This window comes from Macaca nemestrina, chromosome 7 (assembly GCF_043159975.1).
Source record: "Macaca nemestrina isolate mMacNem1 chromosome 7, mMacNem.hap1, whole genome shotgun sequence".
NCBI lineage: Eukaryota > Metazoa > Chordata > Mammalia > Primates > Cercopithecidae > Macaca > Macaca nemestrina.
Window position 1 is genome coordinate 148,255,604 of NC_092131.1, and position 19,228 is coordinate 148,274,831.

The following is a 19,228-nucleotide window of genomic DNA, read 5'->3' on the forward strand; positions in this document are numbered from 1 at the left end:
AAGAAATTCAGGCTCTTTAAAGGATGGATAGGGAATGATGAATGAGAAAGAAAGGAGACAAAGATAAAGGATATGAAAAGCTGTGCTGCCTTGCTGCTCCTTCCCTACGAAGCTCAGAGCCCTACACCCCCAACCTGGCTGCGCTGTGTCCCTTACAGTCACCATACAAGTCTTGACACCAACTGCACGTAGCATCTATCTGCCAATTAACAAGCAGGTCTGGATTCCGCTCTGGATTCTGCTTCCAGCAGATGTAAGAGCAAGGAGAGTTGTGTGATGTGGAAACTTATAAATCCTAAATAGCTTAGAGGCAATTTAGCAGGAAAACAGAGAGCCCTGTGATTGCTTCATATAGTTTCTGATCCTGTGACCTCACAGGTTAAATGAATATCTAATATGCTGGCTTATGTAATAACAAATGCTGTTGGACATGCAGGTTATATCTGAATATTCATTCTGCCTCTAAGTCATTGCCTCCAGTCTCTGCCACAAAGCAACTGCCCCCAATTTGTAATGCATTCCTGTTTAGAGCAAACTGGTTCAAGCTTTATCCAAGTCTGCAAAGGAGAATGTCTATTTTGCTCCTCTTGTAATACTCTTGGGTGATGCCTTAATATTGCTGTTCCAGAAACATCCTTGGATCTAGAGAGTCCTTAGGGTTGAATTGGACAGCAGTTGGAGACTCACTGCTAATGTGCCTTGACTTCTGGGGCCCTCCCGAGGAGAAACACCTGGAGCACCACGAGGCAGGTGCCCATGGGCACAGCCTAGCTGCCTGCTTAGCCGGCAAGCTCTTATAAGGAAAGCCACTTCTCATTTCCCTTGAGATTCAAGAGTGCCTACTTTGCATCAGATTAATGGAGGTTTTTCCACGCAGAAATAAAATGTGATTCTGATCATTTAGCCATGTGACTCTGAGGAAAAGGAGAATTCTGAAGGTACATTCTGAAATCCTCTCATCACATCAAAGTCTGAAGCATGATATAAAAAGAAGCCTAAATTACCCCCTGAAAGCAGCTGTTGTGAGGTGCTAATTCAGTTACGATGTATTCACATCTATTTCACTTCAGGTTTTGAACACAGAAGTGATATATTTCACTCTGAACACTTCACATAAGTACAAGACACTGAAGAAATCTTATTTTGCTGTGTTCATCCCCAAACCACTCATGGAAAAAAAAAATGTTAGACACTCTAAGAGACTGTAACACTTGGAAACTTTTATTATATATGCCCTGAATATTATGAACACCATAGGTCCCTGTGCTTAAATGTTTTCTCTGTATACTTTAAGTAAGAAGGATGGACTTTGAATCCCCTATTTCCTTGTAATTTTTAAGAGTATCGGTTTGCCTGGGTCATCTCATTCCTAGCTTCAATCAAGTGCCAGCACAGTGGATTCCTAATTTGGTTATACATTACAATCATCTTGGTAGCTTTTTTATTAAAACAATTCTGATGCTGAGATCACAGCCCACACAATTAAATTACAACGTCCACGTTGGCAGCCAGAAAGAAATCTGTATTTCCCAAGCTGTTTCAAATAGCCATCAAAATTTGGGAACTATTTGGGTACAAGAATCAGTTTGATAACTAGTAACATAAATTAATTGATGGGTTAGAAGGTGAGTTGATGGGGGAAGAGAGAATGAATGGAGAATTATTTAGTTAGAAACCCTGAGTTCAAGATCTAGCCTTTTTATTGGTGTGTAACCTTGAGCAAGCAAGTCAAAAGCTGAATGAATCTATTTCCTTTTCTATCCAATATAGACGATATTGTCCTGCCAGGTAACATCGTAATTTTAGCCACTATTGCCACATTTACTTCCTAACCACCCCACTTTTCTCCAGATTGGCCCACCTTTAGGGCAATGTATTAAACATCTTCAGAATCTCTACTCTTTAGAAATACTCCCCCCTTTTCTTCTCAGGACAACCAAGGAATGGTTTACTCTGTCTTTGGGCTTAAGAATATCACCTCAGCTCATGACTACATGCCTCAGCATTTCCCAAACCCTCACACCATTCTTTTGCTGATACATAAACCAAAGAGGTATAGGATGCTATGCAAAGCACCGCTGTGCTTTGTTCCTTGCAGTCAAAGTTTTCCATTTACAGAGGCTCGAGGGATAAATACACTTAAACAAAGACAAAATCCTTGTGACCAGCTGGTCTCCAGATCTGCTGGGACAGAGCCCAAGGAATAACTTGAATTTTCAATAAGATGAATTTAAGTTTAACATAAAGATAAATGTCCTAGGAGGAAAGGTTATTTGTACTTAAAAAACAAATAAAAGATATGATACCCATTTCAGCGCTGTATGATAATTAATTTTTTCCTTGATCCATATGCTAGGATCCTTGAAGGGTAGTGGTTAAAAACATGGATTTAGGGGCCAAGCAAGACTGGTTTATTGTCTTACAGAAGCATTCCATGTCTTACACTGTGGTTGGATGCTAGAGACTGATCTACTGCATGTAATCTAAAATTAAATATAAAACACTTGGAGTATCAGTTGACACCTTTGATTTCCTAGCTATTGTCTTTTGTTGTTAGAGATGAGAAATTATTATAAAATTAGAGTACTGAAGAATTATACTGAAAACAAGGCTACCATCACATTAGCTACTAAGTATCTAGTTCTACAGAGGCAAAAAAAAAAAAAAGAAAATCTTTATTTTAGTCTTTGCTGATATTTTTCTAAGCAAAGAGAAAAAGCAAAAGGGGAAAAAACAAAATTTAAGAAAAAAAGAATAATAAAGACCTTCTCTGGGCAAATTGCTTAGCCTCTTCAAGTCTCATTTTCCTGCTTATAAGATGGGAATATTATTGTCTACTTCGCATGGCTACTGTGAAAATTAAACAAATTAATATAAGGTTTGTGTCACATGATGGGCTTTCAATACCTGATCATCTTTACCAAGCCCCTTCTTTATATTTTAAGTTTTAGAAGTTGCCATAGAGATGCCTCTTTCAGTTGCTTGCCTGACTGGGGTTAATGTGGATTTTTCCCCCACCACGTACTTTTTTTTTTTTGAGACGGAATCTCGCTCTGTCGCCCAGGCTGGAGTGCCGTGGCGCAATCTCAGCTCATTGCAAGCTCCGCCTCCCGGGTTCACGCCATTCTCCTGCCTCAGCCTCCCGAGTAGCTGGGACTACAGGCGCCCGCCACCACGCCCGGCTAATTTTTTTTTTTATTTTATTTTTATTTTTTAGTAGAGGCGGGGTTTCACCATTTTAGCCAGGATGGTCTCGATATCCTTACCTCATGATCCGCCCGTCTCGGCCTCCCACCACCATGTACTTTTATAATGTACTGAGGTAAGAGTGTCACAGATGTTTTTCTAGATATATTTCTGTGTATTGACATTTATATCTTCTTCCCGTGTTTCTAACATCGAGAATAGTGGTTCCAAAAATATATGTAAAAACATAGAGAGCAGAGCTTAAGGTCAAATATAATGTTAGTTAAACCTGAATTTATTATAAGCCACCTTCTCTACTCAAAAAGAGTAAGTTCTTGAATATCAGTTCAACAGCAAACATTATATTCAGACTTTAGTGTACATAAGAATCTTGAGGACTATAAAGTGCAAATTCCCAGCCTTCCTAACAAAATCTGATTCATTCTGTCTGGGGCAGAGTTCCAGGAATTTGCATTTTTGCAAGCCCCTCAGGTAGTCCTGGGATGATACTTTGAGAAAAATTTCTTTTTGATGTGCCAGGTCCTCTGTTTAGGATTCATCTCAGAGTCCTGGTGTGCTAATAGTTCTCCAAACCTGGGATATTTAATCAGATGATTAACACACTGCAATTAATACTAATGGAGTTGTATACTGAGTGTTGTGGAGAAATAGAAGCAAAAATGAAAAGCAAAAAAAAAAAAAAAAAAAAAGTGCTCCAGATCATAGACAACCTTTGAGAAATTATTCTACAAAATGTATTTTAGATAACTTGTAGTTTTCTTATTTCTCTCTCAAAACAACAGACATCATAAAACCGAAAGAAATGTCTATAGATTTCCAGAGTTATATCAATAAATCATTCCCAGCCATGTGCTAAATTTTTTTAAACAGCTGCAAGTCTCCCTGCCAACAAGTAGAAAGCAGTACGGGATTTAGTACACGGGCTAAATATCTACGTAGCAGGCACTTTATCTAAATAAGGTCAGTGTTTCACATTCTGTCAACCTGCAGCCATACTCCAAACTGCATGAAGAGTGAACAACCTAAAATATTGGTAAGTTCTAAGGAAGGTGCCAAGATTCTCCACTGCAAAGGTAAAGTATGCATTATATTATAATTGCTTATCTATTTTCTCTACTCCTCTGTAGATTATAAGTCCCTTGAGGGAAGATATTGTGTCTTGCCCACTGCTGTATCTTCAATACCTAGAACAGTGCCTAGCACAATAAATAGTTACAACGGATTAATGGAAAATACCTTTAATGGTTTATCCTGTGTAAACAATAAATTCCAAGTTCTTTAAGTACAATATACGCAAGGCTCTGGATTCCTCTCTCTAGCTTCATTCCTTATTCTTCTGCCTTTTGATTCAGCCTCAGGTCTCTACATACTTCCTACTCTGTGTCAGCTGTGTGCCTTCATTGTCCCCTTTTCCTCTGCTTGAAAGGTCATTTCCTCACCTGGCTAATTCCTACACATCATTTCTGCCCTCTCCAACCTTTTTGTAATTTAAGAGCTCAGAAAATAAAAAGGCCCAAACCCTATGTTGAAAGAGTATAATAAATTTCTGTTGACAGTTGTTTGCTTTTTTTTTTTTTTTTTTTTTTTTTTTTTTTTTTTTTTTTTTGAGATGGAGTCTTGCTCTGTCACCCAGGCTGGAGTGCAGTGGCCCAATCTCTGGTCGCCGCAACCTCCGCCTCGCAGGTTCAAGCAATTCTCCTGCCTCAGCCTCCTGAATAGTTGGGATTACAGGTGCCTGTGACCACACCCGACTAATTTTTGTGTTTTGAGTAGAGATGGGGTTTCACCATGTTGGTCAAGCTGGTCTTGATCTCCTGATCTCATGATCCACACCCCTCGGTCTCCCAAAGTGCTGGGATTACAGGCGTGAGCCACCACACTGGTAGCTCTTCCTTATGACACAAGTTTCTCGACAGAGTACTTTCTTCTGAAAGCAGTATCAGTTTTCCATATTTAATCTCCACAAGAACCACTTTCAAAAAATAACAGTAACCTGGCACTTTAAAGAACTAAAAGAGAGTAAACAAACAAGATTTTTTTACCACCTCACACCAATCAGAATGGCTATTATTAAAAAGCAAAAAATAACAGATTCTGGTAAAGCTGTGGAGAAAGGAGATGCTTATACCCTGTTGGTGGGAGTATACATTAATTCAACCATCAAAAGCAGTGTAGCCATTCCTCAAAGAGCTATAAACAGAATTGCCATTCAACCCAGCAAATCTATTACTGAGTATATACCCAAAGGAATACAAATCATTCTACCATAAGGACACATGGATGCATAGATTCATTGCAGCACTATTCACAATAGCAAATACATGGAATAAACCAAAATGCCCATCAATGGCAGACTGGATAAAAAAATGTGGTAAATATATACCGTACAGCCATAAAAAAGAACGATATCATGTCCTTTGCAAGAACATAGATGGAGCTGGAGGCCGTTATCCTTAGCAAACTAATGCAGACACAGACCAAATGCCACATGTTCTCACTTAGAAGTGGGAGCTAAATGAGGAGAACACAGGGACCCTATGAGGGGAACAACAGACACTGGGGCCTACTTGAGGATGGAAGGCAGGAGGAGGGAAAGGAACAGAAAAAATAACCACTGGGTACTAGGCCTAATACCTGGGTGATGAAATAATCTGTACAACAAACTCCCATGACATGAGTTTAACTATTTAACAAAACTTGCACATGTACCCCTGAACCTAAAATAAAAGCTTAAAATATAAACGTGAGTCAAATTAAATTATTACAATAATAAATTTTTTTTTCTTTTTGAAGTTTTAAGACACAACAATTAGGAAGACTGGAGGCATCTTAGATGGCAGACATAGACCTTTTATGCTAAATGTAAATAATTATATGTTAAATGTAAATATGTTAAATGTAAATAATTATATTAAGTGTAAATCACCCAAGTAAACTAAAAGGCAGATATTGTCAGAGTAGATTAAAAAACATGATACAAGTATATGCTGTCTACCAGAAACGTCAAATATAATATATGCATATTGAAATTAAAAGGAGGGGAAAAAATAAATCGTGTAAACATTAATCAAAAGAAAACAGGAGTGACTATGTTACTATCAGATAAGAATACAGACTTCAGAGCCAGAAACAAAAAACAAATTATCATATATTTAGACATTCCAGAGTCAAAATGTCATAAAAGGGCCAATTTACCAAGAAAATACAGCAATCCTAAATGTACACGTACCAAATACAGATGCTCAAAATGTGTCAGAGACTGATAGAACTGAAAGGAAAAATAGACAAATAATAAATCCATGCTTTATACAAAAATTTACTCAAATGGATAATTTACTTAAGTGTGAAGTGTAATACCATAATTTTTTAAAGGAAAAAAACCCTGGAAGTTTAACTTTTAAATTATGCATAAGCCCTTTATAGATAAAATTATGAATATTTAAAAACAGTAAAGAATAGACATCTGCTTATCACAGACAACAAAATATCAATTATCCTCAAATTACTATATGGCTTCAAATCAATCCTTCTCAAAATAAAAGAGAAATTATTATTCCTGTTTTTGTTTTTGTTGTGTTGCTGTTTAGAAACTAGAGTAAATAATTCTTGTTATTTGAGAATTACAAAGAACCAAGAATAGTGCAGATACTTAAAAGAAGAATAAGTGGTCCTATTAGATAGCAAAGTGTATTATGTGATTTTGACGAGAGAATGTGATTTTGTCTTAAGTGTGGATAAATTAGCCAATAAAATAGAATTGCACGTTCAGAAACAGAGCCACTTAAATTTGCTACATGAAGAAGCAGCATTGCCAATCAGTGAGGAAAGGTAAAACAATTCCTTAAATTGTTTAACCATTGGCTGTTAAAATGGAGGGTGGAATGGAAAATGGAGTTAGATCGCTAATATCTATATCAAATCAATTCCAGGGTAATTAAAGATTTGTCAATGATAAACTTTAAATTTTAGAATAAAATATAAACTAATATGTTTCTGTTCTTAGTGAAAAGAAAGATTTCATAAATAAGACATCAAGCAAAAACTTCTGGGCACAATGGCTCATGCCTGTAATCCCAGCACTTTGGGAGACCAAGGCGGGTGGATCGCTTGAGGGCCAAGAGCTTGAGGCCAGCCTGGGCAACATGGTGAATCCCCGTCTCTACTAAAAATACAAAAATGAACCAGGCATGGTGGCACATTCCTGTAATCTCAGCTACTTGGAAGGCTGAAGCACAAGAATTGCTTGAACCAAGAGTTGGAAGTTGCACTGAGCCGATATCGCACCACTGCACTCCAGCCTGGGTGACAGAGTGAGACCCTGTCTCGAAATCAGAAACGAACAAACAGAAAAATATTTCAGGATAATTGTTACCTGGAAAATAGGCATAATAATGAGTCGCACAGATTCAAATGCCTTGGTAATGAACTAATTCTTCTTTTTTCCAACTTTTAAATTCCAGGGTACATGTACAGGATGTGTAGGTTTCTTACATAGGTAAACAAGTGCTATGGTGGTTTGCTGCAAAGATCATCCCATCACATAGGTATTAAGCCCAGCATCTATTAGCTATTCTTCCTGATACTCTCTCTCCCCTCACCCCCACCAACAGGCCCCAGTGTATGTGGTTTCCCCATATTTTCTAATCATTTAAATATAGATGTGTCCATATTTTCTCATCATTTAACTCCTACTTATAAATGAGAACATGTGGTGTTTGGTTTTCTATTCCTGCAGTAGCTTGCTGAGGACAACAGCTTCTAGCTCTGTCCGTATCCCTGCAAAGGACATGATCTCACTCCTTTTTATGGGTGCATAGTATTCTACGTTGTATATGTACCACGTTTTCTTTATTCAGTCTACCATTGATGGGCATTTGGATTGATTCCATGTCTTTGCTATTGTGAATAGTGCTGCCATGAACATACATGTGCATGTATCTTTATAATAGAATAATTTATATTCCTTTGGGTATATACCAAGTAATGGAATTGCTGGGTCAAATGGCATTTCTTGTTCTAGGTCTTTAAGGTGTTGCCACACTGTCTTCCACAATGTTGAACTAATTTACCCTGCCTCCAACAATGTAAAAGTGTTCCTTTTTCTCAGCAACCTCGTCAGCATCTGTTGTTTCTTGACTTTTTAATAACCGCCATTCTGTCTGGCATAAAATGGCATCTCATTTTGATTTTGATTTGCATTTCTTTAATGATCAGAGATGTTAAGCTTTTTTTCATATGTTTGGCCCCATGAATGTCCTCTTTTGGGAGATGTCTGTTCATGTCCTTTGCCTACTTTTTAGTGGGGTTGTTTTTTTCTTATAATTTTTTGTTTAAGTTCCCTGTACACTTTGGATATTAGACTTTTGTCAGATGGATTACATGAATTTTCTTCCAAAAGTCCTTTGCCTACTTTTTAATAGGATTGTTTTTCTCTTGTAATTTTTTGTAAGTTCCTTGTAGACCTTGGATATTAGACCTTTGACAGATGGATAGATTACACAAATTTTCTCCCATTCTGTAGGTTATCTGTTCACTCTGATGATAGTTTCTTTTGCTTGCAGAAACTCTAGTTTAATTAGATCCCATTTGTCAATTTTTGCTTTTTTTGCCATTGCTTTTGACATTTTCGTCATGAAATCTTTACCCACACCTATGTCCAGAGTGGTATTACCTAGCTTTTCTTCTATGGTTTTTATAGTTTTGGGTTTTCCATTTAAGTCTTTAATCCATCTTCATTTTTGTATATGATGTAAGGAGGGAGTCCAGTTTCAATCTTCTGTATATGGCTAACCAGTTCTCCCAGCACCATTTATTAAATAGGGGATCATTTTCTCATTGCTTTTACCAGGTTTGTCAAAGATTAGATGGTTGTAGGTGTGTGGCCTTATTTCTGAGTTCTCTATTCAGTCCTGTTGGTCTATGTGTCTGTTTTGTACCAGTACAATGGTGTCTTGGTTACTGTAGCCTTGTAATATAGTTTGAAGTTGGGTAGCGTGATGCTTCTAGCTTTGCTGTTTCTGTTTACGATTGTCTTGGCTATTTGGGCTCTTATTCCATATGAACTTTAAAATGGATTTTTTTTTTCTAATTCTGTCAAAAATGGCACTGGTAGTTTAATAGGAATAGCATTGATAAATTACTTTGGCAAGTATGGCCATTTTCACGATATTGATTCTTTCTGTACATGAGCATGGAATGTTTTTCCATTTCTTTGTGTCCTGATTTCCTTGAGCAGTGGTTTGTAGTTCTTCTTGAATAGGACCTTCACTTCTCTTGTTAACTGTATTCCAAGACATTTTATTGTCTTCGTGGCAATTGTGAATGGGAGTTCATTCATGATTTGGCTCTCTGCTTGTCTATTGTTGGTGTATAGGAATACTAGTGATCTCTGCACATTGATTTCATATCCTGAAAATTTGCTGAAGTTGCCTATCAGCTTAAGAAGCTTTTAGGCTGAGACAATAGAGTTTTCTAGATAGAGGATCATGTCATCTGCAAACAAAGATAATTTGACTTCTTGTATTTTCATTTGAATAACCTTTATTTCTTTCTCTTGCTGATTACCCTAGCCAGAACATCCTATACTACGTTGTATAGGAATGGTGAGAGAGGGCATCCTTATCTTGTCCCGATTTTCAAGGGGAATGCTTCCAGCTTTTCCCTATTCAGTTTAATATTGGCTGTGCATTTGTCATATATAGCTCTTACTATTTCGAGGCATGGTCCTTCAATACCTAGTTCATTCAGGGTTTTTAACACAAACGGATGACTATTAGGGACAAACCACCCCAAAAAGCTTCTTGGTACTGCCAACACTCCCTCCAAACCTCTCCGTGCTGCCCACCCTTCCCCCAAAACTTTTTACATTTTAAGCTCTTATCTAAGTGCCATGGTGAAGCCAACAGACTTTACCTATCAAGTCTTGCTACAATAAACAAACCCCAATTACAAACCATTCAGATCACACAGAGGGAGATGGTGGGAAGCATAAACAAACTTTACCTACTCCCTCCTGTAAGTTCCTTCATCTAGCTGCTACCATAAACATCCCAAGGTGACATATGGCAAAGTTAACCAACAAACGACCCCAGGATCTCTCTCCCCAGTATAAACCCCTCATCTTGCAAGCTCAGGGCTGTCTCCTCTATCTGTAATGGAGCAGCTGGCAGGTTAAATAAAGGCTTGCCTGAACTTGGGTCTCTCTCTCTCTCGTCCTTTTTCTTGGCTGACCTTACAATGACAAATTTTATTGAAAGTCTTTTCTGTATCTATTGAGATAATCATGTGGTTTTTGTTGTTAGTTCTGTTTATGTGATGAATTATCTTTATTAATTTGCATATGTTGAACCAACCTTGCATTCCAGGGATGAAGCCAACTTGATTGTGGTGGATAAGCTGTTTGATGTGCTGCTGGATTCAGTTTGCTAGTATCTTGTTGAGGATTTTTGCATCAATGTTTGTCAGGGATACTGGCCTGAAGTTTTCTTTTTCTGTTGTATCTCTTCCAGGTTTTGGTGTCAGGATGATGCTGGCCTCATAAAATGAGTTAGGGAGGAGTGCTTCATTTTCAAATTTTTGGAATAGTTGCAGTAGAAATGATACTGGCTCTTCTTTGTACCTCTGGTAGAATTCAACTGTAAATCCATCTGGTCCTGGGTTTTTTGTTTTTGTTTTTTTTTTGTTTGTTTGTTTGTTTGTTTTTGGTTGGTAGAGTATTTATTACTGCCTCAATTTCAGAACTCATTACTGGTCTATTCAGGAATTCAATTTCTTCTTGGTTCAGTCTTGAGAGGGTGTATGTGTCCAGGAATTTATCCATTTATTCTAGATTTTCTAATGTTGGTAAATACAGGTGTTTATAGTGTTTTCTGATGGTTGGTTGTATTTCTGTGGGGTCACTGGTGATATCCCCCTTGTATCTGATTGTATCTATTTGATTCTTCTCTTTTTTCCTTATTAGTCTATCTAGTGGTCTATCTATTTTCTCAATTTTTGCAAAAAAACAGTTCCTGGATTCACTGATTTTTAAGGGTTTTTCTTGGCTCGCTCTCTTCCAGTATCGCTCTGATCCTGATTATTTCTCATCTTCTGCTAGCTTTGTGGTTTGTTTGCTCTTGGTTCTCTGGTTCTTTTAGTTGAGATGTTAGGTTATTGATTTGAGATCTTTCTAGCTTTTTGATGTGGGCATTTAGTGCTATAAATTTCCTTCTTAACGGTGCTTTAGTTGTATCCCAGAGATGCTGGTACATTGTCTCTTTGTTCTCATTAGTTTAAACAAACTTCTTGATTTCTGCCTTAATTTCATTATTTTCCCAGGAGTCCTTCAGGAACAGATTCCTCAATTTCCATGTAGTTTTGTGGTTTTGAGTGAATTTCTTAATCTGGAGTTCTATTTTGATTGTGCTGTGGTTGAGGGACTGTTATGATTTCAGTTCTTTTGCATTTGCTGAGGAGTGTTTTACTTCTGATTACGTGACCAATTTTGGAGTAAGTGCCATTTGGCCATGAGAAGAATGTATATTTTGTTGTTTGGGGGTGGACAGCTCTGCAGATATTTATCAGGTCTGCTTGATCCAGAGTTCAGTTCAGGTCCTGAATATCTTTGTTAATTTTCTGTCTCAATGATCTATCTGGTATTGTCAGTGGGGTGCTATTATGTGGGAGTCTAAGTCTCTTTGTAGGTCTCTAAGAACTTGCTTTATGAATCTGGGTGCTCCTTTGTTGGGGGCATATTTACTTAGGATACTTAGCTGTTCTTGTTGAATTGAGCCCTTTACCATTATGTAATGCCCTTCTTTGTCTTTTTTGATCTTTATTGGTTTAAGTCTGTTTTGTCAGAAACTAGGATTGTGACTCCTTTTTTTTCTGCTTTCCATTTGCTGGGTAAATTTTCCTGCATCCCTTCATTATGTAGGTCTTTGCACATGAAATGGGTTTCTTGAAGACAGCATACCAAGGGGTCTTGGCTCTTAATCCAGCTTGCCATTCTGTAATGTTTAATTAGGACATTTAGTCCATTTAGATTTAAGATTAATATTGTTACATGTGAATTTGATCCTGTCATTATCATGCTAGCTGGTTATTTTTCAGACTTGTTTATGTGGTTTCTTCACAGTATCACTGGTCTGTGTGCTTCAGTGTGTTTTTGTAGTGGCTGGTAATGGTTTTTCCTTTTCATATTTAGTGCTTCCTTCAGGAGCTCTCACAAGGCAGACCCAGTGGTGACAAATTCCTTCAGCATTTGCTTATCTGAAAGGATCATATTTCTCCTTCACTTATGATGCTAAGTTTGGCCAGATATAAAATTCTGGGTTAGAAATTCTCTTCCCTAAGACTGTTGAATATTGGCCCCCACTCTCTTCTGGCTTGTGGGGTTACCACTGAGAGGTCCACTGTTAGTCTGATGGGTTTCCCTTTGTAGGTGACCTGGCCTTTCTCTCTCGCTGCCTTTAACATTTTTTCTTTCATTTCAACCTTGGAGAATCTGATGATTATGTGTCTTGGGGTTGACCTTCTCATGGAGTATCTTACTAGGGTTCTCTGCATTTCCTGAATTTGAATGCTGTCCTGTCTTGCTAGGTTGGGAAGACCTCCTGTATGAAATCCTAAAGTATGATTTGTAACTTGGTTCTGTCCTATCCATCTCTTTCATGTACCCCAATTAGTCATAGGTTCAGTCTTTTTACATAGTCCCATATTTCTTGGAGATTTTTTTTGTTCCTTTTAATTCTTTTTTCTCTATTATTGCCTACCTGTCTTTTTTCAGAAAGACAGTCTTCAGGCTCTGATATTCTTTCCTCTGCATGGTCTATTCTGCTGTTGATACTTGTGATTGCATTGTGAAATTCTCATCTTGTGTTTTTCAGCTCCATTAGGTTAGTTATGTTCCTCTCGAAATCGGCTATTCTAGTTATCAACATTGTATTGTTTTATCATGATTTTTCACTTCTTTGCATTGGGATAGAACATGCTCCTTTAGCTCACTGAAGTTTGTTATTACCCACCTTCAGAAGCTTACTTCTGTCAATTTAGCCATCTCAGCCTCAGCCCAGTTCTGTGCCGCTGGAGAGGTATTGCAGTCACTTAGAGGAGAAGAGGCACTATGGCTTTTTGAGTTTTCAGCATTTTTGCACTGATTCTTTCTCATCTTTGTGGGCTTATCCTCTTTTGGTCTTTGAGGTTGCTGACCTCAGAATGGGTTTTTTGGGGGTCTTATTGTTGATATTGTTGTTGATTTCTTGTTGTTGTTGTTTTCTTTAACAGACAGGCCACTGACTGTTAGCAACTGTAGGGCTGCTGCAGTTTGCCGGGGGTCCACTCCAGACCCTAGTCACCTTTGTCCCTCCCACATCTGGAGATATCACCAGTGAAGGCTGTGAAATAGCAAAGGTAGCAGCCGGCTCCTTCCTCTGGGAGCTCTGTCCCAGAGGGGCACAGATCTGATGCCAGTCCGAATGCTCCTGTAGGTGTCTGGAGACCCCTGTTGGGAGGTTTCACCCAGCCAGGAGGAATGGGACCAGGGACTCGCTTAAAGAAGTAGTCTGACTGCCTCTTGGCAGAGCAAGTGCACTGTGCTGGGGGAAACACCCCTCATCCAAACTACCTCAATTCTCCAGAGCCAGCAGGCAGGAAAGGTAAGTAAGCGGAACTGCAGATACAGTGACTGCCCCTCCTCCCAGTGGCTCCACCCTAGGGAGAGATCAGAGATCTGTTTGTATAACCCTGGCTGGTGTTGCTGAATTTCCCACAGGGAGGCCCTACCCAGTAATGAGGGATGGATCAGGGTCCCACTTAAAGGAGCAGTCTGGCCATGATCTGCTGCCTTGTGGAAGACTGCTGTTCAGGACTGCCCAGACTCCCCAGAGCCAGCAGGCTACAACGGCTGAATGGAACTGCAGAGATGGTGGCTGACTATCCCCCAAGAACTTGGTGTGTCTCAGGCAGTCTTCAACCTGCTGCTGCTAGACAGCTGGAATTCCAAGCAAATGGGTCTTAACTTGTGAGGTGCCATGAGAGTGGGGCCTTCAGAACAATGCCACTTGACTCCCTGGATAAAGACCCCTTCCTAGGGGAATAAACAATCAGATCTCCTGCTTTGCCAGAATTCCCAGGGCCAGAATATGCCTAACAACTCCTGGGTTTCTGTGTGTGCTGGAGTGGCCACCCCACACCCCACCAAGACTTCGCACATCTCTGCTTTGGACCCAAAACCCTGGTGGCATGGGCTCACAAGGGGCTCTCCTGATCCATGGGTTTCAGAGATCCATGGGAAAAGCATGGTTTCCTGGCCAGGGTCACACAACACTCACCACCTGTCTTGGCTGAGGGCGGGGGCTCTTCTGGCTCCAAGCTGCTCTCAGGTGGGCCATCACCCCACCCTACTTTTCCTCACTCTCTGTGGGTTGAGTAGTCCACCTAGTCAGTCCCAGTGCAAGAATCTGGATACCTCAGTTGAAGATATGGAATTAACTCGCCATTTTCATTCTCCATGACAACCATGGACTGTATCTGTTTCCAAATCGGCCATCTTGGCCAGAATGTACTAATTCTTAAATTGGGTAGATGGATCATGAGAAGTCCTTATTTCTCTGCTTTTTACCATATTTTTATGCTATATATCTTTTTGTGATTAAGTATTACAAAGTAGTTTTTCATGGATCTAGAACTAGAATGCAGAAAAGTAAAACAAAACTCCATATCTTTGAAACCAAAGAAAAGTCATTTAAAATCTCCCAAATAAATGAACAGAGGGGAATAAAGCTAAGAACTAAGAATTGCCCTCCAAACATTATAGTTTCTTATTCTGGGTGGATGGAAAGGAGTGCTATCAGTGGTAAGCAACATTCATAATGGGTGGCCCCTTCCTCCTCAAATCAGAAACGACTGAGTTTTTTTTTTGTTTTTTGTTTTTTTTAATCAGTAGGATAAAAGTAATTAAGAAAAAGACAAAAAGTAGGAGATATTGTGACAAAGACCTCCACCAGCAATATAGTTAAACTTCCTGGATGATGTGAAAACTCTTCTCATCTCTGCATCCTGGCTCCTGCATATGTAAAACAGAAATGAGAATATATACTGCTATGGAATGAATCTTTATGTCCCCCTAACTTCATATGTTGAAACTCCACTCCCCAGTGTAATATTAGGATGTGGGATCTTTGGGAATTGACTGGGTCGTAAGGGTGGAATCCTCATGAATGGGATTAGTACCCTATTAAAAGAGGCCCCCAGACACCATCCTCACCTCCTCTACAATGAGCAGACACAGTGAGAAGACAGACCTCTGTGAACCAAGGAACAGGCCCCTCATCAGACACTGACTCTGTCAGTGCCTTGGTCTGGGATTTCTGAGCCTTGGGAACTATGAGAAATGAGTATCTGTTACTCATAAGCACCTATTTTATGGTATTCTGATATAGCAGCATGAACAGAATAAGACATTTACCATCTAAGACTATTTGACGGATTGGAGATAATGTAAATTACAAACATATTACAGTTGTCTAGAAATAGCTGATTCTCATTAATTGGTAGCTTTGCTTCTTATTCTAGGACTTGACTTTACCTTCTAATTTTAAGATAAACATAAATTTATTCATGCATTCCACAAATATGTAATTATACTGTTTTCTTATGTGTTAGAAATACAGAGTGAGAGAGAAAGGCAGGGGTTGGAAAGAACTCAATTACACCAGATTATAGGGTCTGGCATCAGTAGACAATTACAGATACAAGGAAATGTAGTGAGGTATGAATGTCTGATATAGTTTGGATGTCCCCTCCCAAACTCATATTGAGAGCTAATCTCCATTGTTGGAGGTGGGGTCTTGTGGGAAGTAACTGGATCATGGGGGCAGATTTTTCATCAATGGTTTAGCACCATCCCCTTGGTGCTGTCCTTTCAATAGCGAGTGAGATCTTGTAAGATCTGGTTGTTGAAAAGTATGTGGCACCTCCCCTCACTTTCTCTCTTGCTCTTGAGATGTAATACGCTGGCCGTCCTTTTGCCTTTGCCATGATTTTAAGCTTCCTGAGGCCTCACCAGAAGCCAAATAGATGCCCGGCATGATGCATCCCATGCAGCCTGTAGAACCATGAGCCAATTAAACCTCTTTTCTTTATAAATTGCCCAGTCTCAGGTATTTTGTTATAGCAATGCAAGAATGGCCTAACACAGCACTCTTGCAGAAGTTCTCTACAGAGCAGTTTTGAGTAAAATTGTAGGAAAGACTTCAATAATGAGAAGGTTTATGAACTGAGCCCTAAAAGTTCAATAAATGGTCACCAGCTAGATAAGGCTGAGGATGGTGCTATGAGCTGAGAAAACAGAAGGAGCAAAGGCACCGAGGCATTCAACAGCATGGTGTAGTCAGGGACCTGCAGTGGTTCAGAATGACTAAATTACAGCATGCTGTGTGTGTTAAGGTCAATGGCTAGAGAGGCAGAGAGAGACCATATTAAAACTTTGGAATTTATCCAGTAGTTCAGAGGCTTCCACAGTGGGTGTATCCTCCCCCAGGGCTGTGGTATACAGTGCTGAAATGTTGGAAGTAAATATTTAAATGTCTAATTACATTATAGTAATACCATCAATTTTATTTATGTGTATCTTATATTTGTGTGGTAATACATGTTGACAGTTATTAAGGGAAGATGTGTATATACATATATATACACACATACATATATGTATATATATACACACATACACACACATATGGGCATATGTTGATGTTTTTTCTTTATTGAAGAGATACATTATGTATCTACACAATTTGAAGACAACTACTAAATTATTAAGCAGATCCACAAAGTAATAAGATTTTTGTATTAAAAAGCTTTCATGGTAGGGGGAGATGGGCAGCATAGAGTATAGGTTAGAGAAGGAAGTACAGGATGCTATCCTAATTGTCCAGACTGAGATGATAAGGATCTGAACGATGGCAGTAGATTTAGAGTTGAAGAGAAAGGCAAGGCCTGTTCTTGGAGGATATTACACAAAAATAATCAACAGGATTTAGTCACTTATGAAATCAAAGTGAGAAGAGGCAGGCACCTTGAAATGGCTCGTGTATTCCTGGGTTGATGGCTGGATGGCAGTGCCAACCAGAATGGTTGGAGCTTAGCAATGGAGGTTTGGTGGCAAAGGTAATGAGCTCCTCTTTTGGCATGTTTAATTATAAATTTTTTTGTGTGAAAATTAAATGGGGATGTTTAAGAGATAGTTGAGTAGACGGATTTTAAAGTTCTGAAAAGAGGTTTGGCCTAGGCCTAAGTATGCATGGGAGTTAAGGGCTTAGAATCAAAAGCTCATACAAATTAATAAGAGTGGTCAGAGAGTGAAATGACTAAGAAAAGAGGTCAAAGTTAAGGAAGTCGCAGTATTTAAAGGAAAGGAAGGAAGGATAGGAAGAAAATGCAGAAAAAGAAACTCAAAAGCAAGGGTTAGAGTGGTAAGAAGAGTATGAACAGAGATATGAGTCATGGAAGCCCAGGAAAGGGAGAGTTTCTTGAAGAAAATTGATATGTTTAATTGCCTTGGGTAAACAGCATTCCCTTGTTCATTTTCCTGTTAACACTTTCAGGTATTCACCAAGCACCTGCAGTTAGACAAACTGCATTAATTTTAATATCACAGGTTATGGAAAGTCTATAATTTAGAATAAAGTATCTGTGAATATTATTCTGTACTTAAACATTTTGGTCTGTCACTTAAATACCTGAGGTCAGCACTGTTTTTTTGTGTGTGTGTTGTTGTTGTTCTGTTTTTTGAGACGGGAGTCTTGCTGTTGCCAGGCTGTAGTGCAGTGGTGCGATCTCGGTTCACTGCAACCTCTGCCTCCTGGGTTCAAGCGATTCTCCTGCCTCAGCCTCATGAGTAGCTGGGACTACAGGCACAAGCCACCATACCCAGCTAATTTTTGTATATTATTAAATATACAAATAGCTATTAAATAGAGATAGGGTTTCACCATGTTGGCCAGGCTGGTCTCAATCTCTTGACCTAATGATCTGCCCACCTTGGCCTCCCAAAGTTCTGCGATTACAGGTGCAAGCCACTGTGCCCGGCCTGAGGTCAGCACTGTTAACCCAGCACCTAATATATAATAAATTAAGAGTGACATGAGGGGTGTATTTTGGATGATTAAAACCACTAACGCTGATGGTGGGCCAGATGTTAAACAATCAGCTTAATCATTTCCATTTTGGTAAATGATTTCACGCCTACGATATGAATCATTGACAGCATTGTAACACCAAGGACTCACCCTGATTTGTAGCATATGTTCTATATGTGGCATTAGGCATACTTCTTGCTAGCAAAAGATGATTTTAACAAAAACACACCTCAATTGATTTCATCCCTTTGTAAGAGAAGAGTCACAGAGTCCTTCAAAACTTACCTAAGTGTATACCTTGGTTTAGTTATCTTAATCGTGTATTTTAAAGTTTAGACTAGGTGTATAAGCCAGAAGTCAAGAGCCCTGTAAATCAGCCCTCACCCTGTGTCACCCAAGAAAGCATACAAGATTACAAACAAGGAATCAAAGACAATTTGTACACACACATATGTACACCCCACCCACTTTGTAATGCAAACATTATGATTAATAAGCCAAAAAAGACTGGGCACAATGGCTCACAGCTGTAATCCCAGCACTCTGGAAGGTCGAGGTGAGTGGATCACTTGAGGTCAGGAGTTTGAGATCAGCCTGGCCAACATGGTGAAACCCTGTCTCTACTAAAAATACAAAAGTTAGCCAGGTGTGATAGCATGCCCTGAAATCCCAGCTACTCAGGAGACTGAGGCAGGAGAATCACTTGAACCCAAGATGCAGAGGTTGCAGTGAACCGAGATCATGCCACTGCACTCCAGCCTGGGTGACCGAACAAGACTCTGTCTCAAAAAAAAAAATAAAATAAAATAAAACAACTTCCTATCTGAGATGGTAAGCTCATCTCACTTAAGCAGAAATCACTGTCATTGAATGGCATTAAACAGTTATCAACTGCTAATTCT